Here is a 25,266-nt window from a genome sequence, read left to right as displayed (position 1 = left end):
ATGCCTTGGTTTTCCTACGTTACGGTTATCGTTGTGTTCAAGATGCCTTTGTGTATCATGCCCCAATTTGTGTATTCGAAGTTCAGCAATATAAACTAAAATTTGGCATTCATAATATAAAGTCAACACTAAAGGAATTGCTTTGTTTTCTTGTATTACGACACTGAACCATGAACTTGCATTACGAAGAACTTGCCATCAGTGACAGCAAAATGTTTCGTCTTCACTTCGTCGTTTCACTCGAATTGGCTTCGCAAAAATGTTGGGTGGCGCAATTTCATTGTTAAATATTTTAGCGGTGTCAACGTGCCACCTGACTCAGCCTCTGCACTTATGCAAATGTCGCGTAGAGCCGACAATGCTAATACTTGGAATTCAGTTAAATTCTGGGATTTTGTTCACCAATATTGCGATCTGACTATGAACACGCCATAACGGGGAACTCCAAATTAATTTTGACAACGCGGGGTTTTTTAGCGTTAACCTAAATTTAAGTAAATGGTCATTATTGCATTTCACCTCCATCGGTCAACAATGCTAACACAGCAATCTGCTGATCCAGTGTAGGAAAACCGGTATGAAATGTGCATCTTGTGTGCCGTAATATAATGCTTTGTCTGAAAGGAAATCGATTTCAACCAAAATAAATCTACTTCCCTTGGTATTTCTAACTTAGTGAAAGTAGTCTTATATTTCAAATAACGCATCGCGAATGACCTATAAACGGAAAACATTTTTACTTAGGTACTGCAATTACAAAGCATGCCTTTTTCAAGTGCGTAAATGTTTGTATTTCAAAAACGCCGGGATTACATTCTTCAATTTTATTTCTTTCTTCCCATACTAAAGCCCTGCACACTTTAGAATTAAGAAACACAATGCTTGAAGCAGATACGATTTTCATCAAATGCTTAGTTTGATGTATGCGAAATGTTCCCTGCGCTGTCAGGCTATAGGACACCCGTTACGGTATAATTTCTTAAGAACGAAGTCACGTGTTTCTTAATGGTGCATGAAGAAGCCCACAATAAACATTAAAAAACAGCATTAGTTTATTTTCGCAGCGTGCCTGCATGAGTGTGTTCTAATTACGAGAAGCGAAAGCGCAATGCGAACCAATCGAACTGGCTGCTGTGGAACTCCTCGGTTGGTGCGGCAAGAGGGACGTCAACGAGGCCTAAGCGAAACACCTGCAACTTGCGACGTGACGCCGCACGCAACGGAATACCGCATTTTTCTTTTCTCTTTGATTCTCTCCTCCTTATGTGCTTTATATTTCGCATCGACTCGGTTGAATTGAAAAGGCCAGAGCTTTCTGCGTTTATGCAATGGAGCGGCCGTACGCAATCACGCAAATGGTTTCTCCTTTCGTTGATGTATAAGCGCTAGCGCTTAAGCTATTTGCCAGAAGCTTCCAATGCGTCGCATACATTACGACAGCTGTCCCAGGGTATTACTAAAGGTCTTTCGGCATTCAACATTCACGAGAGCTAGAGGAACGGAAACAGCCATAAGTATGCAAACAAACTTGCGTACATTAAGGATTCATCCGACTTTGTGCTCCTTTACCGCTGCAGCCGCAACGTCAGCTACTCATGAACAAACTTCTTCTGTGCGACGCGTCACAATGACGTATTTGTACGCTACACCATTGTCTACCAGTGCATAGAAATGCAGGCACATGTGCCGCAGCTCTCCCGGTCTGCATGGCACTCTGTTAAGAACCCGCACAAACGGCAAAATGCGAATGTTGCACAATCGCTCGGTGATTAGTGTGTGTGGCTCCCACTTGCACGTCTCTGCTGGCCGTGCGGTTTCTACGCAGTGCTGGGGAGTGGGCCATTCCTACGCGAAGCCTTCCATGCGAATTCTCTGCACTATTCCGGAGCGTCATGTCGAATACAGGCACGTGCCTCAAGTTGCATATAGCATGGTTGCGCAAGAGCGTGGTTGCGCTTTCGCTGTGGAGGGAATAAAACGGCAAAAACGATGGTGAGCCTCAACTCCGTCGTTCGCGTCGTACTTCGCTCGGCACACATGTGTGCTCACCATTGTTCCGCGGGAAAACGTCACCTTGGCTCCCGTGACGTCACCACGGGAGCGTTTCGCAATGCTCGTTGGCAAAACGTGTACGGTTTGCGTCTGGGCTTAGAATGTGAGCAGTGTAGCGCATAAGCATAAACAATGCATGATATCAAAGCTGTAAATGGTGCGCTGCATAAAAATAAGCATGCAATACAACGACGTGTTGCATAGATGAAAATAAAAAAAGTGCAAGTAGGGCATTCAGTTTTATAGCGTTTGGATAACCGCTTTAGGTCAAACTTCGCTTTACAGAGTTTCCAAGATGTGCGTTGAACTTGCACAATCTTGCCCCCTTTTTCTTGCTGTATGGTGAGATTGATGCTGACAGCATGGTGAGAAGATAGACGACAGGAAACACCAAACCAGTTTGGAGATTTTAGCTGCTATCACACTGAAGTTATATAATTTCTCGACCAAGCGAAACTGCGATAACGCAGACAATCAACAGTAAAGCATTTGGTAAAAGCTGTTTTTCGCACTTTCACCACAGTTTACTTGGTTTATTCTCATTAAGATATCTGCACTCGTCGTCTAATGGGTGCTTTTATAGTCATAATGCAGTCAACGAACTGCGCCCTCTTCGTTGATATCATGCTCGTTAGCAGCGTGCCAATGAATGCCGCAGAGCCTAGCTCGACTGGTTCGCAGAGCCTAGTTCCGCAGAGCCTAGCACGACTGTCATTCTCACATGATCCACTGTTTGCCCTCTTGTCTCCCAAGGCGTCCACTACCACAACAAAAAATAATAAAACCAAATAGCAAGCCATCGTTCCCTTTGAACAAGTCCGAAGAGAAGTATAATGACCTCGTGAGATTCTTTCTGCATTCTAAGGGCTCATTTCCAATAATTCTTGTCGAAATTAGGCACAGAGCAATTGCGTAAAATATTAATTTCCAAAAAAAGGTGCATGCAGAGCTGTATAGAAGCGGTTCAAACACCTTCTTTCTCATAGCTTTTCTGAAAATGACAACTCATTTTATCTAGTCAGTTATGTTTGCATGCATCGACTACAAAAACCACCCGGGTAGTGCCTTTCGAGTACCGCGAGTTGACATGAAAATCCAGGTTGCAGTCTGAACAGCCCCAAGCACAACTCGATGTTAGATTGCATCCTTGTGTTTAATCAATAAAAAGTGTTCTCGACGATAAAAAAAAGCGTCACGCGATGGCTCTTATCAATCGTTTATTAACCATGATGCCTTCCACATGTAGAGCAATGGATTGTACTACGGAGCTATCGGAGGGCCATTTGGTTCGCCAATAAGGAGTTTTTTCACGTTCGTACGTGCAAATTGGTAACTAGAGCATATATTTAGATGTAATAAATTCATGAGCTGCTCTCGGATATTAGTAGGATATGTTATTTCGTAGAATGAAGGTTTCATGAGAAAGAAGAATTTCAGTTTCCGGGGGACAACTCTATGTACATGTCACTTGGATCAACATTTACATATGGGAAGAGTGTCTTATGAAGTGTCAGTAAACAGTTGTTCAATGTGAAGCATTTATCAGTTGGATATCACGACTGACTCCGTGTAGCAAACTCGGGCTAGGGAACATGCTGTTTCGATGTATGGTCAACATAAAAAACCCATCACACAATTCTACATCTTCATCCCTGTGTTTACGCAAATGAAAGCGGTTTTCATGACGATAAATATGAGTGGCCGGTTGCTTCATCCATGTACATGAAGGTAATGCCTTCCATATCTGACGTTGCTATTTAAATAAGAAGTATGTCTTTTCAGGTTGACAACATACTAGTCAGTAATAAGAACAGGCTTGAATAGATATCATGTCGCTGTGCCGTTCCTGCGTCTGAAGCGGACAATGCACATATCATGTGGGCGACTCTCGTGCGGTAGACCCCTTTGACCTTTTCTTGGTAAGTAAGCTCGGGGCGTTCTGACTCAGGGTGCAGACTTTACTCAGGATGGCGACAATGCGAGAAGTGGCATTACGCTCTCCCCAAAATCACATGATTTTAAGGCTTAAGGTGACACAGCAGTTGTTACTTTAAAGTACCCGTTGAGCTCGGGGGCGAGGGAGCGTGAATATTTCATGTGTTTGTAGCAAGGCAGGTTTGCGAGGATGCAAAACCTCTGTATACTGCTAACATTAAGGCAGGTTGTTATTTATCGTAGCAGCGCTGCGCCGGAGAAAAGACGTCGACTCTTCTGGTTTCAACGTTTTCAATTGCTCTCGTATAGACTAACACACGGTGAGCTGTAAAAGAGCAATCTTGTGAAAGTTAAAACGACAAAGGTCTCGGGCGGACAAGTTCGCAACATTTGGCTTACGTGCCTTTTGCATAAATTGGCAAATATATCATTATTTTTAAACTATGAAGCGTTGCTGCCCGCAGTGGGTGGATAATAGAACTCGTTGAAATGCAATGTTTTCGGGTGGCTATCAAGCACAATTTTAACTGACACTACACCACGCAATAATGCTCCTCATCTATTAGACTGAAGTTCTTATGCTGTGTAAAACACAGCCGCCGCAGTAAGCGCTTTAGCGATCTTCTTACAGCGTGCCCTAGCATTCCCTCCCCTGGTGTTAAGCACCTGTTACCTCTGATAAAGTACGGATGGCATGCTCGTAGATTTATACTACCTCGCCGATCGGGTAGCTCATGCAGGATTTTACACTTGTGTACAGGCCTGCGCCTGACAACGCACACGTACGCTTGCATGTCTTCGATGCATTCGGCAAATTCCGCATGCCTCCCCGAAGGTTAAGTGGAGTTCTTTGCTACGCAACATTCGTCGAGACTTTGTTGTCACCTGTCCCTACGCACACCTCATCGTTCGCTGGAATAGCCCTCGTTGCGAACGCCACTTCCAAAGTTGTGAAAGCTCTTGAACACGTCATAAGTGGTTGGCTAGCTTATATGCGGGAAAGCCGAATGGTGGACAGGTTCCTAGCCAATGTGGGATGGAAGTGACTGTCAGAGGGCATTGGTTCTTGGCCCATTGGCGCGGAGTCTTCATACGCCCACCCATACCGCCTTCACAGCGCTTGAGCGTGTGTACAAAGTAGGGGTGTGCGATTGGTGATTTTTGAGACCGAATCGAATACGAATCGAATTATACCATAAGCGAATCGAATCGAATATCGAATACTTCTCATGAAGTTTCCGAATAATGAACTGCCGGTGTTACAATTAGTATAAAACGATGTTGGCATCCCAGCATTCCGAAAGTCAGCAACTTTCTGTCATTACAGAGTACGTCATGAAGCGTTGTTTATTAAATGCATGAATGAAGCATTAAGAGCAATGAAGTAGTTTTCTTCGCATGCACACGGCTCTTCAGAGGGCGAATGGTCGGTGTACAGACTGTAAAGTACGACTACTTAAGTGACAGCCTGCTCCACTGCGTAAGGTCTCATGCTTTATGTCTAATATGTGACCACGAGGATGAAAATTTACTGTAATTTTGCTCCAATTTTCCGTTTATTTAGACGCAGCTGAAGTGAAAATAATGAAAGGTATTCGAAAAAGGTACTCACACTTGTGAATAGTGGTTACTCAACTCGAAGAACGATATCAAATATGACACCATTCAATTCGTCATTCGAATATTCCAATATTCACACACCCCTAGGCTATCAAGCATACCTGCCCACGGCCTGATACGTACTGCAACTGCGTCGCAGACAGCAAAAGTCTTGTTGGACTTTTCGCGTGCGATGGAACTGGACGGGTGCATAATAGGGCCATTGTAGGATGCAAATGCGCATCCACTACTTCCTTTCTTCTCATCATTATTCATTACTAGGTAATTTCATTCCCCTTTCCTCTTTCCTAATACAGAGTATAGCGGGCAAGAGTGCACCTGCTTAGCCCGGTGTTTTTGTTTTTTAAGCATGAAGTACTTTTAGTTCCAGTTAGGCAACCTTCGAGTGACCTCGAGCCAAAAGCCAGAGCCCTTATCCGGGCACTCAAACGAGATCGGCCGGGCAAATTGCGAAAACAACACGAGGTCATCCAGGCAACCAGTCAAAACCTAGGAAACTGCGGTACCTGGCCCCAAACCATTTGCACAGGAGCGCATTACATACGCTAGTTACGGCCCAAACAAGTTACCAAAATAGCGCTTCTGAATCTTGCCTAATCTTTGTTCACGATATCAGTCAAGCTGTAACTTCTAGTACGCTGACGTATTAATGGTCATTTTCAATAGCGACGTTCAAAAGGAACATACAGAGCACCATGTACTTCACTGTCATCTTCTGGCGCTGAGAAAGGGTTGCCTGTGCTCTTTTCAATGCCAGGGGTCCGTGAGTTCCGCGGTGCGGGTTTCGCGTCGCCTCGATAGATGGCACCACGCTGCATGGTGCCTGCTTGAAGGCACTTTTCTTCCAGCAGTGCGGTCTGTCTCCCTTGCATCTGTCACTGCCTATCATGCTGCTTTCAACCGGTTTTCTTCTAGCTAGGCAGTGTCCATATGAAGCTGTGCACAGTATGGTGTGGTGTGGCGCGGAGTGGTGTGGTGTGTTGTGCCATTGTGAACATGCACTACACCTATTTTCACATTGTGGCTAGTATCATCTCCAATCAATCTGCCTTGCCTGCTTCCATTTAATGCTTACGTCTGTTCACGATTACGTGAGATGCAGGAATTTTTTTTGAAATACCATCTTGCTTTCTCTCTTAGGCACCTGAAAAGAAAGGGTATTGGCTGAGATCAGTGAGGTGTTTCCTTGGTTAGCGACGCGATATAACACGCGTGGTGGACAGCATGCAGATGAGGAGAATTGTACGTTCAAGGATGAACGAGCAGAAGGATGATAATTCATTAAATTCGAGACTTAGATGGTATCAAGCTCATTCAGCTGTGTAACTCACGCACGCCACTGTCAGAAAGAAGAGGCGGCTAAACGAATATGCGCAAACAGTGCAGGCTTGAACAGATTCTGGTGTGTTGTTCTTCCCGTCAAATGCTGGCCCTTGACAACGTAGAGTGCTTCCTGTAATCGTTGAAATATGAAAAAAAGGGGTCCATTGACAAAGGTAATCTGTTATTTCGTTGTGCGCTTTGCGGAAAGGTTTACCGTAGGCAAAAGAGATAGGTTATTCTAGCGAAAGGCCAGACATGCTACTTCGGGTGAAATGGTGACCGAATAAAGGGAGTGAAATAAAAACGAAGCACACGCGCTAACACATGCACAAGTGCAAAATGCACTTTCGTGACAGTTAATTACAGACTGTGCTGGGCCGGTATCCCCCAGGACAGCCATAAGTGTTTTAGTGGGGCTCCGTTCAGGTCTGGGACATTGCCGTCATGGACCAAGAACGTCTCCCAGCTGAGGTACAAGCAAGAGTATTCGCCCTGTATGGAATAATTACTCGACTGCACACAGCAATTGATGGAGAATGACATGACGAGTAATAATGCAACTAAACACACGGGGCCGTCGGGTCAAGAGGTGCTCACGTAGAGCATTCGTTAGTCTATTTCCCAACGCTCGGGGACAGGACCTTAGGTTATACACGCATGGACGGGCGCAAACACCGAGAAACAGCACAAAGATGGATGGCATAGCCTGGAACCGCACTCTCGGGGGACTGTCGAGACCATCAGTGAAGCTTTGGAAGCAGCAATGTATCAGCGCCAGCAAAGCCTTTCTTGGTGCCACGAGCACTGATCATTGCAAGGCGGAAACATCCCTTGGCAGTGCTCGTCGATCAAATGAGCTCTCCGTAATTGCTCGGCAGACGGGTTGATGTACATGTAACTAGGCCGTAGCGTCGTACGCACTCCACATCTCTTGCGGCGATTTCCCAACTGCAAAGCGGGCGCGGGACAGTTTAGCAAAATGCATGTCATTAGTGTTGCTTGTTTATTTTTCCTTCTGCAGAGGGCCGTCTTGTGAAATGGGAGTCGCATATGTGATTCGGCTGTGGTGTGGGAGAGTTGTGTATGACAGATGATTCAGTTGAAAAATAGCTCTTAAAGCTTGTGGCTCAGGGAGTGTTGTGTTGGTATGTTTCGCGCACATTTGAAAGGAAAAAATGAGTCGGTAGGAAGGTAAAAATTTCCCTCGAGACTTTTTGTTAAGGGAAGGCTATACACCTCAAGCACTTGTCTACATACACGGGAAAAATATCGTTTTCTTCCACTTCCACTGCAGATGTTTTAACAAAGTTTGTTAAATAAAAACATCAAATTCTAGTAACCGTAGGCCGATCTTTTATTCAGGTCATGAGTTTTCATTCTAAAATTAATATTGTTGAAAATTATTGAAAAGTTCTCAACAGTACAACACACTAAGAAGAAGCGATATCAATATCATGTAAAATACACCTATCAAGATATCTAAAACGGATAAAATTTATGTATTATATATAAATCTCAAATATATACCACTGATTTGTCAGTAGGAATTTTCGAAAACCACAGAAAGCATTCTAAAAAAAAGTTGCATAAGCATTGAACCTGCGCATTATATTTAGCCGATTTAGATGCTCTTACGGAGGCTGTTAACCAAACTGCAATGTACGTTTCCGATGCATTTTCGAGCATCGAAACATTTTGCTTCAATTTTTCTTAAACTTGCCGATTTGCGGAAACATTGTAAAAAGAAAAGTGGAGACATAAAACCTATTTCTACTTTCTACATTTGCTACAATTTCCCATTCTGTCTCAAACGCAACAATTTTAATGCTAATTAGTCCAGCAGTTGCCTTATTATAGCATTACATCCTTTCTGGAAGTATTTGTATGGAAAAATCAAGTCTGGCTCCCGGCAGTGAAACCAAACGATACATACTTTAGGTGTTCCCAAAACTTGCAAAGCAACATAAGTCCCGTTTCAGGTGTATTTTATGTCAAATATGTCGGCGAATCCCGGGAATCTTCCCATTTTGTTGTAATGACGTAAGCGAATGACTAGTGCGTGCTCGGACGTTTTCCTGTACACTCTATTTCACAAGTTCCATTCAGTGCAGCGAAATCTACGGATGAGTTCCAACTAGTAAAGAGGACCGAGAAAATAAGGCAAAATGCGTTGATTGTAGATAATTACCTCCGGTATTGAAATGAACATTCAACTGGTAGTGCATATGTAATTTGGTGATGGAAAATTTATCATTGATAGATATTTTAATGAACATGTTTATGGTGTGTATTCATGCAGTTGTAAGTGGTTTGTTCGGGCTCATAACCAATAACCGAAGTCGCCTACTAGGCCACACTAGTAGACTAGCTAACCCATACCTAGTGACTCAAGCTTATAGATAGATAGATAGATAGATAGATAGATAGATAGATAGATAGATAGATAGATAGATAGATAGATAGATAGATAGATAGATAGATAGATAGATAGATAGATAGATAGATAGATAGATAGATAGATAGATAGATAGATAGATAGATAGATAGATAGATAGATAGATAGATAGATAGATAGATAGATAGATAGATAGATAGATAGATAGATTTTTATCATCTTTTGAGCGTGAAGCTGGCTTTCGTTAGCGATTAAATGAGAGCAGTGATACTTCTGCTCTGCACAAAGTTGGCGAGACGGAGCATAGAATCCCCAAGAATAGCTTGAAACAGGAGAAAAAATGTTATCGCACTTACTGCATAAAACGGCTTGTTGTTGGGAAAGTTGGTGCGGTTTAATGCAATATTTTTAAAGCAACGAAAAGTAGACACCGAACAGAGAACGCCACACACACAGACGTTTATGGGTCGCGCCCTTTGCATAATGTCAGCTTCTTACGCCTTTAAAGAAGAATGTATGACAAACTTGCAGTAGTTTCATGATACGTACTTAAGGTCATTGAGCCGTATTTTGAGGATGCCATAAAGCTTTGGAGCTTTGTGTTTCCAGTATGACTACGCTTATATATGTTTGAAAGACTCTTTAATGTACGGCCATTTGTGTCGGTCTTAAACGTAAATATTGTCATGGTAGGAAACGAAAGAAAAAAGGCAACGTTGAATAAGAAAAGGTTAACTTGCAGAAAACAAGGCCATTTAAGGTGGTCACCAGAGCTACGCAATGCCTGGAATGCTTCGCTGAACTTTCGAGCTCTTTCTCTTTTAAACTCTTGCCAATTATTTGTGCTTTTTGGCCACCTTGGTTAAGATTTCAGGGTGACTGTAGGGTGCTCTTAAGAATCAACACCACGCTTAATGACGCAATCACGCTGTTACAGGACACAGGCCGCAACAATAATACATACACTACGCTCCATACGGAAACAAAAAGAGCTAAAGGAGACCATAGCCGCCTCTGCTCTCTTTAACGAGCGAAACAGCGCTATTTACTTTACAACCATCCTCCCTCACCATTTATGGCGCGTAGACGCCATGAAACTGGCCAGCGTGCGGGAATAAAACGCCGTTCTTCGCTAAGGGCAATGGCTGCTATCAGGTGCACAGGCGCTTTCGAAAAAACGTGACGCTGCAAGTTGAGGCAATCCGCAGGAAGTGAGGGCGTTTTAAGTTCCACACCAAGCCCGGGATAACAACACCATGAATGTTTGCGATGGACAATTTTGAGGGGAAGATAATTTTGAAGCGGAAACTGTGCGATCAGGAAGAAATGTGCTCCCGTCTATTTTAGTTAGAGGCGTGTCTATGGCGTCTTGCTCAACTCGTAATGAAGGGTTCGATTACCTAGCGCTGTAGTTGTGTTCCCACTTAGCATGGAACATAAAAGCACCTCGTTTATTGTTTCTTCAGGGAAAGTCCAAGCAACGGAAACGTTCACCAGAAGTGACTTGGTGGAGACTTCAAGCGATCGACAGAGCACACTTGACATTTTGATACCCGTAAGAGCATTAAAAGGCTATTTTTCAACTTTACGCTATTCAACCCGGCCATTAACACCAAGTTTACTCAAAGCACCCCAAATAAAAGATGTGCGCGAGAAAATTATACGACAAAAAAATTTACACCTTATGCGACGGGTGTTTGCACACCTACTGTTATGGCACTACAGTTGAAGAAACTGTCCTTGCAGCTATAAAAATGTATGGTTTCAATCATAAAATACGTATATTCTGCAATGCAAGATGTTACCTTATTGCAAGCTTTCTCAATAATTGAAGCAGTTTGAGTTCCTGGAAAATTTGCCCGTATATGGTCGAACAAAGAATGTCGCCGCAGCAAACCCCAATTTAACTTTCCAGTCCCGTGTACTGTAATGTAATGTAGTGTAATGATCAATATAAGTGCAGAAACAGTTAGGCAAGGATACAAAAAATATTTCAAAGCATGCATCAGTGCAAGGGCTTCAGCTCTGCTTCCCTCCTTCCACCCCTCTGTCCCATATGTTATCTCGGAAAATTCACGCTTGTGTAACGAATTGTCCGCGAGCGAGCCTTTAAAAGTCGTAACATTGTTACAGGCAAAAGTAACAGCGTAAGGTAAAGATATAGGGGCCGTATAACGTAAAACTATTCCAATATGTTTTTATTCCAATCTCCTGACTGCACTGCCACAGCACTGAATATCGATAACCAGATGAAGAGGGTGGTGCCGGCGTCTGCGATTGGTCCGCTTTCTCTTGCTTAGCTTGCGGTGGCTCGTCGACAATCGCTGCGGCATGCAACTGAAGCCTAAGAATGACGCTAAAACGGATTCTCAGCAAAGGAGAGTTGGCAGAATGAGGTCATAACGTGCCGAAAGTTGTGGAAAACGTTACACGGCCACGCAAAAAGTTTTATTACACGCAAATAAACAGGGGCGAGTAGCCAGCGATCGCTCCGGCAGGGGTGAGTAGCCAGTGCGGGAGCGATCGGCGGCAGCCATCTTTTATTCCTTTCGGAACGAAGCAGCCTGCGCCTATTCAGTAGAAAATTCAGTTTTTTTTCGGCATATTAATGCATCTTTAACGCGTACGCGTCACTTTGACCCGGTAAGTTTTTGCGGTTTTGTGACGTCGCGTGAGAGGCAGGTGTGTGCAGCTCGAAAACGTTTGACTAATTTCGGAGGGCTAATGACAAAAATGGTCGAATCAGAAATATTTTTTTTTGTTTTGTTTGGTCCAATTAGGCAAATTCAGTGCGTACACGTCATATCAGATGGGGAGCTATCGCGGTTTTCGTGACGTCGCGTACAGACAGGAGAAGTAGGGGTGGTCCAAAAAGTTTTTGACCAATCCAGGTTTGACCAATCCTGATTGTAGAATTGGAATAGAAAAGTTTGGAATAGTTTTACGTTATAGCGCCCCAGGTTCCAAAGAAGGGGAAAAGATCAAGATTCAGGGTCATGGTGGACTGATAAGCATGTATAGATTACTTGATTAGTTAAAGTAGGCTAGGTGACTATTTTTCACCGCCGTGTTTCAGAGGGAATGTAAATTAGTCATGATGATGATAATCAACATTGATCATTCATATCGATATAAGAAACAGAAACCCACAGAAAGGATGGACGCTGTAATAACTTGTCTTGGGGTTTGTTTTGCATGGGAAGAGAAAATATGGGGAGTTCACAATATGTGAATGAAAGATAAAATGCCTGGAGGCGAGAGTTATTTTTCTTTTTACTTCAATTTCATGTTAGAGAGCACAGCTGACGTGTATACACTATACTAACACGGCGCTCACCAACAGTTATATACAGCAAATTGCTGTTCGAAATTAGCGCTAAGAACCTACACTTATTGAGGTAGTAATAATCACTTTTGACGTAGCGGTACACTGTGCATAACAATGTCTCTAGTCTTGCGACAACGTAAGACTAATGATCGAAATAACTGTTCGTCTGGCGACCAAGGTGGCGCAATACACAGGTTAGTGGTAAATAAATTAACATATTTACTGCGGTTCGCTGTTCACAAATTTTGTATTCCTATCTGTGTTTGTTGCTTAATAAGCACTTTAATTTAGTGAATGTACCTACCGCGCTAAGATATGTAGAAGATAAACTATCCGAAGTTAGAGACAATGTAAAAAAATGAGGCTTTACAACGCTGCAAATATATACTTAACCTCATTAGGCCACGTTCGGCTACACGGCATGTGTCTTTCGAAAGTGAACAGTAAACTACCAATTAGCGAAATCTTCAGGCACCACAGACAGAATTTTAGAACGTTCGCTTATCCTAATTAGCGTTTTAAGTATGAAATATAATCAGAGACGGTGCTCGCTATAGGACGTTGCTCGGTGCTTACACTTTGGATCAGCTTCTCTTCTTTTCGATTTTCTGATTTGGCAAAGGCACGCTCACTTACACACAATGAAGCCACGATTTTTTTATTTAACGGCAGTATAAATGGTTCTTGGTAATAATAATACAGTTTGTTAAAACAGGAATTATCCTCTTGACAAGTATACACTCAGCCTCTTATACTAGAGACCTAATCAACAGCTTATCGAAACAATTCCGTACAACGGAAGCAACATTATCTTGGATGCTCTCATGGGTGCAGTTTACTGAACTGCGAAATCTATTCTGGTTGCAGAGCTGCCATTTCTAAGCTTCATGCTTCTATTCTTTTCAGCTTACGAAATTCTAAAAATTTCTTTTAGAAGATCCAGAAGTAATTCGAAATACGGCTTGCAAAATTCATTAAAATGTAGAATCCTCTTTCAAATGCAACAAATTTCATTAAAATCGGCCATCTGGCTATATAAGAATATGTTTCGTTGTTTTACATGTTTTTAAATAGGCGACATTGGATTTAGGTCCAAGCTATAGCTAAAGATGCCGCGAAGTGCTTCCGTTGATTATCTTAGTCCGTTAACTCCGCAGCATTACAAAAAGAAAAACAAGAAACCGTGGCTGCCTTCCGGGAAGCCTCTGAAGAGCCTGGAATCAATCACCACTGGGTTTGCTTCGCAGCGACCAAACGTTCTGATGATGGCAATTTCCAGCAGACGAGCGGCCACTCTTTCTCAAGAACACTGATAGTGCTGGTGGGACAAGCTTTGTGATGAAGTTCAATGCGCTGGGATAGTTTTTAATTCTTTTATTTTTGTTTCGATGACGACATAACTACGTCACCGCGAGAAGTTTGAAATGTTTAAGGTCAATACGCCACGTGGTGGCATTACCACGAACTAAACTATGATGTCCAGAAACGCTGGATACGTACGTACACACGGACTCCGGAGTTTTATAAGGCACTTTTACCAGTCGCGTAAAATTTAACCAGCTGCCCTGGCATAACTACAAACGGCATCGACGTCAAATTTATCGTAGATGTAGAGAATACTAGGTCATATTTGTGTGCGAACTTAAATTGACATGGATGAATTATAGCTTCTGTAGAGGTTGAGGTGAGGAAGAGTCACATATTTCAGATTCAGATTCTATATTTTTCTTGAATTTGTTTGTTCAAGAAATGTACAGAAGCTCAAGGTATGGCAATATTGACAGAGACCTCTCTATCGGTTATACATAAACATAATGCGCCCATAGTCAAGAAAAGTTCGCAACATGTGTCAATTTTCTTTTATACAACAATAACAAAAAATGATATGTTCACAATTCACTCTCAAAATTGTGTACGCTACCTAACACTAACTAGGAGAGCTTCGTATGCACATTGTTATAATCAACTTAACAATATGTGTTGCAGACAATAAAAAGAAAAATTCATAAAATACAAGAAATCTTTTGTTTATTTGGATAAAATAAAACTGGATGTTTTGGTTAATAATATTTTCTTTAGCTGTTGCCTAAAGAGGTTTTGACTAACTTCGAAGTCCAAATCTATTTCTAGTTTATTAAGAAGCGATGTTATTTGATATATCATGGATTCTTTTCCATAGTCCGTGTTATTGGCATGCGTCGTTTTTGTTCTCTAAAGTAGTAAGATGATTTGTCAATGCTGCTATTTATGAATAATTTTTCATGAGGCAAGAATTGTAGTAGCTTGTAATAAAATATTTGGCCAGCTCTTAACATATCATGTTTTAAATATAAAGGAGGTGCTCCACGGGATGTGCTGGGGTGCGTGTTGTGTTTTCAGCACCGGTAATGCTGGGACGAAAGTGTCGCCTAGTAAACGAATCCCAGAAGAAGCCAGCCTGCAAAATAAAGCACATCAAAGCCCACGTTGAACGAGACGTCGCTGTTGTGTATAGTATTCCCCTCGCCTGTGGGAAATGCTGTATTGGCCAAACCGGGCACTGTCTGAATGAACGCCTGCTAGAGCATCCCGGGAATGCTACTTCATTAAGTGGCGCTGGTCATTTAACCGACCACATTAGCCGTTGCTCGCACAAGCCAGCATGCAAGGCGTTTTTCGAACGAATACGTGTGTTGCGCAAATATAGCAATCAGAAAAACCGGGAATTTTTTTAAGCCTTTTGTATCTCCAGTGAAAGCGACTACTGTGTCAGTGCTCCTTCTGTTGTACTAGGGAAAAAAGAACTTGATTATCTCAGGGCAAACGTGTGTGTCGAATCAGCTAGGTAGGGCGGTAGACGAACAAGATTGTACTGAATGATGTGAAAAAAAAGAGGGGGATGAAGTGAGAGGGAAAGGTTTTTCAATTTTCACTTGCTGCTTTTATTCCTTTCTTCTTTTGGTTTCGACAATTCTGACGACTGTTGCCTGGACCAAAGAAATATTTTTGGGTGGTCCTGCGCACTAGCAGCCCCCCCTCCCTCCTCCTGTGTACATAAAAGCCCTGTTTTCCATGAATAAAATTCAGTTGAAGTCCGGCGTTCGTGTTGTCTTTCTCTTCTCGCCCGTGTTCGGTTGTGCGTTGGAACGATGTTTCCTACTGCTAATCTTATATGGACTCTCGAAGTGCAACCCCGTCATCATGCTTTAACTTTATCGACAGCACATGCTTGAGCCCAGCGTAGAAGGTCAGGTGTCCAAAAACGCACAGTGTATTTCACTGCAAAAACAACTGCAGTCGCGCTCGAAGGCGACGGCAGTGAAGCTGCATTGCTGCTGGATTAAGACAGTTAGAATAAATTGGCTGAAATCTACAGGGTATTATTAGGCGCATTTAAAGAAAGCATGTAATGTTTGCATATATGGTGCTCCGAAACCTTCCGCTTGCAGCATCCCCAAAAAGTCTGCTTCCCTGATCCTGCTCTCCGAAACGTTCTCTTCACCAAACATCCGTGTGCCTCGAGGACCGTCTGGGCAATGCAAGCAGCGATATCGGGTTCGAGGCGATACGAGACCTGCAGACACCGGAAGTCTACTCGCTTCACCGACTTCCGGTGTTTCGTCATTTCCTTGCCTTGACCCAGCCGCCTAGGCAATAGGCTGCCCCGCCCGAAGGAAGGGCTCCGAGAAAAGGAAGATGCTCCGGGAAGTACACGTCATCATTCGAGAGCGCTCCAGAGGTCCTGGTTTTCTTTTGTTCGTTTCTTCTTGTATACATTCGGTTACGATAGATGTTTATGCAAGAACTAGAGCGCAAGCTTCCATTTTCTGCCGCAGTTCACTTCTGCCCGCACAATATACGCGCTGTAGAATTTTGTTAGACCAATACCACCGTCGCTGCAATTGAAATTTAATACGCACCCCGGCGCCGCACGCCAGCTGTCACCGTTGGTTTTCACCATCGCTGCAACACGTTCTTGCGAAAGTTGCCTTTGATATCTTCGCAGAAAATAAAAACAACCTGAGAATAAGCGTTTGGTGGATCGTGTTATTTGCCCACGGTAAGCAGAAAGCACTGACAATGACCGGAGGGACAAACACCCCTGGAATAGCTACTAAATGTTTAACATGCGTGTTCAACAATTTTTATAGCATGAGACAAGAAATGCTATGCATCTCTTGTGCTTTTCCAGCTTTTTTGCCACGGGAAGTTTTAGAAACCATAGCTATTGAAGGAAGTGGGCAATGATGCATGAGTGCGGCATCAATACCACAAACAGAAAAGGACCAGAAAGAGAATGGTAAGAGGAAGGAAATTTATATCAACCCCAAATTTTAAGGCGCACTATTTTCATTGGCCAGCTTCATTGAGGTAAGAATGCCTAATCCCCACAGGACCTGCCGGCATACAGTAGATGCAGCCTTCTCGGAGTAAGGGGCAATAGGGACACATGTTGGGCTTATTGCTGTTTCCCCTTGAAGCTGCTGAATTATTGAACTCGCCTCTCTGCCAAGGAAGACAGCTTTTAAAACGCACAGGAAAGGACGCTGGAGCACTGAGTGATTATATATACGCCTTGAATTTTTAACGAGGGAGCCCGCTTAAAGGACCTCCTGAAGCATATCTCGGAGGGAACTTGGATGAGAGGTGCACGGTAGTCATAATCTTTTTTACATGCAGTTTCTGCGCTCAGTGCGGAAAATCGTTTACGTATATCGAATGTCATGCTAGACGAAAAGCAGAAGTCGGTTTGCTTTTCATGTCGCGGACACGGAAAGGACTTACAAGTGAGACTGCAGTTCCCGGCTCGTTTTGAATATTTTAACTTGTCTGGAGGAATTCATGGGGTGGGCTGAATTTCGCTTAAGAATTTCTTGACTGCAGCTCAACAATGAGCTGCCTAGCGTACTCAGAAGTGCAACAAACTCATCCTAGCGTTTTAGGCATCACTAAACGGTAAAGAGAACCGATGTGGCATGCGATCGAGCGGTCGAAGCGCCGCCCTTGACTAAAAGGAATCTTTGATAGAAACCTCGCTGCTCCATTGTCTGCCATGCAGTTTCATCTATCTATCTATCTATCTATCTATCTATCTATCTATCTATCTATCTATCTATCTATCTATCTATCTATCTATCTATCTATCTATCTATCTATCTATCTATCTATCTATCTATCTATCTATCTATCCATCTATCTATCCATCTATCTATCCATCTATCTATCTATCTATCTATCTATCTATCTATCTATCTATCTATCTATCTATCTATCTATCTATCTATCTATCTATCTATCTATCTATCTATCTATCTATCTATCTATCTATCTATCTATCTATCTATCTATCTATCTATCTATCTATCTATCTATCTATCTATCTATCTATCTATCTATCTATCTATCTATCTATCTATCTATCTATCTATCTATCTATCTATCTATCTATCTATCTATCTATCTATCTATCTATCTATCTATCTATCTATCTATCTATCTATCTATCTATCTATCTATCTATCTATCTATCTATCTATCTATCTATCTATCTATCTATCTATCTATCTATCTATCTATCTATCTATCTATCTATCTATCTATCTATCTATCTATCTATCTATCTATCTATCTATCTATCTATCTATCTATCTATCTATCTATCTATCTATCTATCTATCTATCTATCTATCTATCTATCTATCTATCTATCTATCTATCTATCTATCTATCTATCTATCTATCTATCTATCTATCTATCTATCTATCGCGATGCACGGCGCTGTATTTAGGCCGGCCACACAATTGCCGCTTTCCCGCAACTGCAGCTTATGCAACGGTAATCTCTAAAGCGAAACGCTTGCAGCGAACGCTGAGCGCGAAGGCGGCTTTCTGCCTTTTTTTTTTACCCCGACGGCCAGCGCTGCTGCTGCGGGCACGGGTGTATAAGAGCTGCGCCCCGATGGGTGGCGAAATACGAAAACACCCGTACACTTTGATTTATGTGTACGATAAAGAACCCCAGGTGGTCTCAATTATTTCTAAATTCTCCACGACGGCATGCTTCATAATCAATATCGAGCTTTTATCCCGTTAACATACCATAATTTAAGAGATGGGCTCTAAAACAACTCAGGCAAGATAGCCGATCGTCACTGAAGATCGGAAATTTATGAATCGCAAAATATTCTAGGTAGAGCATACAAGCATGTAGTAACTCAGCAAGGTGTCACACCGCCCACTACACCTATCACGTGATGCCACTTCAATTTGGCAAGCTTAGGACGGCACTTGTTCGGATTCAAGGTGTTCGGCATTTCGCCTCACTGCATCCGACAAGCGAGGTAGCCAAAACGGAGTGCCAACGGGTAACACTCTTGCGTCACTTTTGCCGGTGTCACAACAAAGAAACACCGAGAACCTGTAGGATGTCGGGACTGAATGCTGCCATTCTTCTCGTTTTTTGTGCACGGGACAACAAAAACGTTTACGGGTGGAGACAGGAACAAGGCCCAGTAAAGTTGGTCCTACTTCCAATGCTCATAGCTTCGTTCGTTTGCTTAGTCGTTTTTTACTTAACGCTGAACACCTTGACGCGGGCTATAGGTGGTTTCGTCGGAGTTAAAAAGCGCGAAAGAGGGGCGCGAAGACAGATAGTAAAACGCTGAGACATGAGGCTTTTTTTTTTTCCTTCCGGTAGGCTTCAAAGACTGAAGGTGTTTTCTGGTTTTTATGCTTTTGTAGATTGGCTGCGTTGCTGAGATCTGTTGCTGAGCTATTGTTCTTTGCTTTCTTTTCTTTTTTGCTGCCACAGTTTAAAGAGAAACGAAAGGCCAATATTATGTCAAGCAAATGTGACAGATTAGTCCTCGAGAATCTCTAAGGCGTCAGTGTTATCGCGAAGGGAACCTGAATTATGGAGAAAGTGAGGTAAATGCAGGACATGATTAGATACTCCACTGGGGCCCTCAAGTACTTGTCCGACGACGAAATCACCCCTCACTCAGATTCTGTCACTAGTACTCAACCACTTGTTCCACGAAACATTATTGTATTGTAATATAAGACGAAAATGCTACTTGTCCAGTTCTATTTCACTTAAAAAAAAGAACTCATTGAAATAACCCTGACAACGACGCGGGCGGTCGAAAGGTTTCGTTTTTGCTCAACTCCACGCTACCCATGCTTTCGCGCTTCTATATTTATCACGTAGTGCTGCGCTGGTTTTACTGGCTCGCGAAGTTTGCACAAACTGCAAGTAGCAGAGAACTTCACCAAATAGCAGCTGCAGCGCCAAGTCCACAGCTCTCTCCTGGTTCGGTACCGCCGTCTATGGGGCGCCGCTTTACACACCAACGGCAGCAAACGATGGTGATCGTGTACGCAACGTCACCACTCCCCCGATTAGGTGGCTGGAGGCTTGAATTGTGATAAAGGTATTCGGAGCCTTCAGATGCCATTTTTTCGTAAACAAAGTATTTTCTTGGCATGAAACATGGGTTACGAGGTTTCTGTAATGGTATTTACACAGTCCACGTCGACTCAGTATTTGCCTTCGAGCGTCATTTTAAGCAGTCTAATGATCTCCCGATCATGTTTAGACGCTTAAACCAATTGTTGCAGCAGTGTTCGCCAAGTAGAAGTGCTGAGGGGAAAGAGAGAGAGGTAATTTATGAAAGTTATTGTGATCACGCCTGCTAGTCTACCCTGCAATATCATAATTCCAATAGGTGGTGTGTAAAACAAGACGCGTCTTCGGCTTCGAACTCATTTCCGGCGCATGGAGTTCGCAAAAACAAAGCCTTAGAGAGTTGCTTTTGTTACTCAGAGGCAACCAGTGCCAGTGTGTGAAGTCGGACGCCACCTATACCAACGGAATTGTTAAACAGAGGGAAAAACCAAGGAAACATCGTAGCAAGCACAAACTACAATTGGGCAGCACATAAAAAAAATTAATTCATGCTTGCATAGGTGAACATATAATGGTGTGATGACTAAAGAAAGAAAGAAAAAAAGTGGGTACATGGCCGAGTATCAAAGCTAAAGGAAAACACACAAGTAAACAATAAATTCCGCACACGTAAGACTGCTTACGTGTGGGAATGCGAAATCATTATAGGGTTTGTGCACCTCGGAACGCCATGAACGCGGTCACGTTATACACCCATGACGTGGCGCCACCTCCTCCCTATTTACTGTGACGTCACGTGCCGAATGACGCATGCACTAGGCCACACCTTAAGTCAGCCAGATGGATGCGACATGACGTGTGCAGTCACGCACGCACTGGCCACACTGGTAGGGAGAACGATGGAGCCGCCATGACGTTGGGGAAGCGTGCTCGTCACGTAGCCTGGATTCCTGGTTGCGATTCCCTATTATTTCAAAATTTACGATTTTTCTTCAAACCCATTAATTTGCTTTGTTTACAGGAACCTCCCTAAGAAATTTGCGTCAACGGGAACATTTTTGACGTGTTTTTTCTCTTTGTGCTGTCGGCCATTATTGGTGCCATTTTGCCATCACGCCAACTACGTTGACAGATATTCGCGTAGTGGGGCATATAATGTCTTTGCATTAAAATATCACAGTTAGAACAGGGATCAATTTTAGCGTACCAGTGTGTTGTAGATACGGGAAAAGATGTATGTGCAGGATCAAGCCTATAGTACAAGAATTGAGTTGGTACTTCATTTGCATTGATAACAAGAACCTCCTAAACAAAATAAATTTCAATGACATCACATGAAACTTGAAAGCGTAATATAATGTGAAGTAATATCAAGAAAAAAATTTATCTGAACAAGTAGTCCAACAACAACATATAGCTGCAACATGTGCAAACTGGGAAAAAAGCAAGAAACAACCTTTCACTATGAGAGAAAGGGAACTAAGAATTTAGCTGTTAAATTTTTATTACTGTCAAACATCTATACACGATAAAGAATTCACCTTTTCTCTCGACGTTACTGACGTTCTTGCTATTACTTGCTTACTAAGTTTTAGAGAAAGTGATGTTTCATAACACTTCTATACTGTTTACTTTGTTGTTTTCTTTCTTCATAAAAATGTAATGTCCCACAGGAGTCCTTGAGTTATGCTCACTTTCTTGGTTACGTTTAATATTTGGCTTGTCTGTTTAAGGTCATATTTGTTCTTAGGTTGTTTGTTTCATATTATCTTGTACTTTGACAATACCCTTCTCCCCTTTATGTAATACTCTCCATTGGGCTCCTAGGATAAAAAATAAAATGAGTTGAAAGTAAAAAGAAATTATTAATTACGAATAAGTGACGAAAAACTTAAAAGAAAACAAGAAATTCATCAGCCATTTCGCACTGTGAAGAAGGGTGAGCAGCGAAGTGGTGGTGTGTGTTACCTAATCGACACATGTATGTATAGATAGGTATTATTATTATTATTATTATTATTATTATTATTATTATTATTATTATTATTATTATTATTATTATTATTATTATTATTATTATTATTATTATTATTATTGAAGGAACCGGACAACGAATACAGCTTTTGACTTTCGAGTGATTTATTCTTATTCTTTCATGAAGTAGTGACGTATGCAAGTACCGCAGCACGATAGACGGGAATTCCACAGTATTTACAAATTCACTCTGAACTACGTAATTGAGAGAAGTATATGAAACTTGACGCTATGTTAGTTTTCTTAGCAGCTAATTGTCATATAATTTGTTTCGGTATAGTTTTGACAAAAGTGTTACAGCCCTTTTCTGTAAACATACTCCCTCCGTAGACGCCGATGTATTGACAGCAGACGGGGATTTTGTAACGTTTAGAACTTTACTGTGAATTAACTAATTAAAACATGCGAATGAAACTCGGCGTAATGATAGAATCGTCTAAGTCGCCAAATTAAGTGTAATTTTTTCCAGGATGGCTACATTCGATTGACAGCTACACGGCATACGCGAGAAACTGACAAGAGAGATAGAGAGAACAACTTTATTGAAAGTGCCTGTAGAATCGGTTAGGCTCCCTCCACGCAGGGAGGACAAGCTTTAACCGCGACGCGGCTACTACGTCAGTCCCGTGCGTTGTGCTCCTCGAGGTCTTGGTCCCTCGCTTCTTCCGCGGGTCCGAGAGGGTCGCCACCCCCTTCCTGGGGGTGCCGCCCCCCTTCTCTTCGGTTTCGCGCGGATAGCACGAAACCGATACCGCTGGCAACGAAAATTTTCTCATGTCGACGCAACGCGTAGACAGCTTGACGTCGACGACCACCCGAGAGTAGCTATACACAGCTTCGTTGTCAAACTCAAGAAAGGTGAAAACCAATGAGTTAAGAGGAAAAGTATAAAAGAACATATGGAGGAATAATTTTATGAGGGAAAAGAGAGGGCAAATGATAAAGGGAAGGCAGGGAGGTTAACCCGGACTGAGCCCGGTTGGCTGCCCAAATCTGGGGAAAGGAAAAAGGGGAGAGAAGCACTAAAAGAAAAGGTACGCCACTGGGGATATCGATCACTCACTCAATCCGGATCACAGGTGGTGGCTCAGTCCGGTAGCTTTCATATATCGCAGTAGCACTTGTGTGGCCTTGTTTAGCTGTGATATGCGAGGCCGTCGTCCTAAGATCTTGTTCAAGGTGAACGGTTTTCTGTCTAACTGACCTGTAGCTGTGCAGATGTCATGTTTTTCATTTTCAAAAGATGGGTGGTGGCACAGTAGATGTTCTATAGTCTCCTCGACACCATAGGCATTGCACTCCGCGCCATCCGCCATTACAATCAAACACGTATATGCACTGGTTAATGCGACGCCCAAGCGTACGCAGCACAGCATTGTTTCCTCATTACGCGGAAGCCCTGGTAACAGTCGCAGTTGCATAGATGGATCGAGAGAATGCAATCGATATTGGGTTAATTCACCTGTGCGCCGCTTCGCCAATGTGATGCGGTGCACTAGCTTGCTTAAGTGTTGGGCTGCGTTAGTCCGCGATAAAGGTACAGAAACAAGAGTTGCTTCTTCGTGTATTTTCGCAGCAGCTTCGTCAGCGAGGTCTTTGCCGGAGATACCACCGGAACCACGGAAACACGACATCATGTCCTTTCGCGATATTATATTGGTGCGTTTTGCGTATATCCGACACGAGGTGCTCACAGGACCGACGACGAAGAGCTGACAGCAGACATTGTAGGAGATAAGGGGTTGTGCAAGAGAGACAAGGGAGATAAAAACATACAAAAACGGAAGGTTATGTAACAAAAAGAGCTTTTGCAATCGAAGAAGCTGGCATCAAAACAAGGACTAAGACAGGCCTCAAAGGCGTGTCGCTACAAGTTATCTGCGCTTATCACCTGCTCTTTCCTGCGTGTAGTAAGAACGCGGGTGCCAAGACATATGGTTCTAGTTGCGCAAGAGAATATGGGTGTGAGTATGATAAATGACTGCGTTATACCCTCTGCCAATGACAGGGTCCGCTTCCATATAGTTCGTCTCCACAGCTGATATCAGTGGAGACGGATGTATGTATGTTTAGTTGTCTTAGCGAGGAACGTATACTCTCGCGGTGTCGTTCCACATAGGCTCTGCTAAGTACAGCACACTCGCAAAATCACTACATTTATCGAATAAATGATACCTACCTGGCACGGACGACGCAACGAGGACGACGCAACGAGCTATGGAAAGAAGAATGATAGGTGTAACGTTAAGGGATAAGAAAAGAGAAGATTGGGTCAGGGAACAAACGCGAGTTAATGACATCTTAGTTGAAATCAAGAAAAATAAATGGGCATGGGCAGGACATGTAATGAGGAGGGAAGACAACCGATGGTCATTAAGGGTTACGGACTGGATCCCAAGGGAAGGGAAGCGTAGCAGAGGGCGGCAGAAAGTTAGGTGGGCGGATGAGATTAAGAAGTTTGCAGGGACGGCGTGGCCCCAATTAGTACATGACCGGGGTTGTTGGAGAAATATGAGTGAGGCCTTTGCCCTGCAGTGGGCGTAACCAGGCTGATGATGATGATGCTGATGATGATGATGCTGATGATGATGATGATGATGATGACCTGGCACGAATGTCCTTGAGCGTCGACTTTTATTTCGGTGGAGCTTCTTGCCGCCACTACTCTGCCCCACACTCTGAAGTTCGTTCCGCGCAAACGTCTCAATAACAACTGGAGCACATTTTTCTCGTTCCACGTACGTACCACCCACTTTATAGAACCCATTCGGTACGATATTCAGATTGTAATAATAGGCAGCAGTCTCATACTGGCGTGTCACGAAATATTTGCAGCGCAGCTAGGGCTATGAGCCCCACTAGGTAACAAAAGAAGATGATGAAGCGAAACCTATTTGAGAGAGCTAGTCAGCTGTTCATACGGGCGAATGAGACCGTTAACGCTAACAGCCGCGACTTAGGAAGAACTCCCGCGGAGCGATGTTCACACCTGTGAGCGCGAGCCGTCCGTCGCCCTGCCAAAATGTGTCGCGATTGGTGGTGCTCGACCATCCGCCAACGCCACGTGAAATAAACGTCAAGTCCTTTCCGACGTTCCGTCCCTGCGTCGCTGATTGGCTACGCGGCTTTGTGACTCAAGTCGCGCGGCTGAAAAATCGCGCAGCGACTGACCGAGACCAACTTGGTCGCGCG

At 43.1% G+C, this 25,266-nt stretch overlaps 1 long non-coding RNA gene across 2 annotated transcripts in view; it reads left to right on the top strand.

Annotated features, from left to right (window-relative positions):
- LOC135911866 (uncharacterized) overlaps positions 1 to 25,266 on the top strand; it is a 279,105-nt gene that overhangs the window by 244,792 nt on the left and 9,047 nt on the right. Inside the window, exon 3 of one of the 2 annotated variants that reach the window (XR_010567483.1) lies at positions 10,792 to 10,877. The exons of the other annotated variant lie outside the window; for it this stretch is intronic. This is a non-coding gene — a long non-coding RNA (uncharacterized lncRNA). Of the gene's footprint in view, positions 1 to 10,791; positions 10,878 to 25,266 lie in introns of those variants that run through there. 2 annotated transcript variants of the gene reach the window in all.

Source organism: Dermacentor albipictus, chromosome 10, assembly GCF_038994185.2.
Source record: "Dermacentor albipictus isolate Rhodes 1998 colony chromosome 10, USDA_Dalb.pri_finalv2, whole genome shotgun sequence".
Lineage (NCBI taxonomy): Eukaryota > Metazoa > Arthropoda > Arachnida > Ixodida > Ixodidae > Dermacentor > Dermacentor albipictus.
This window is presented reverse-complemented; position numbering and strand designations above follow the sequence as displayed.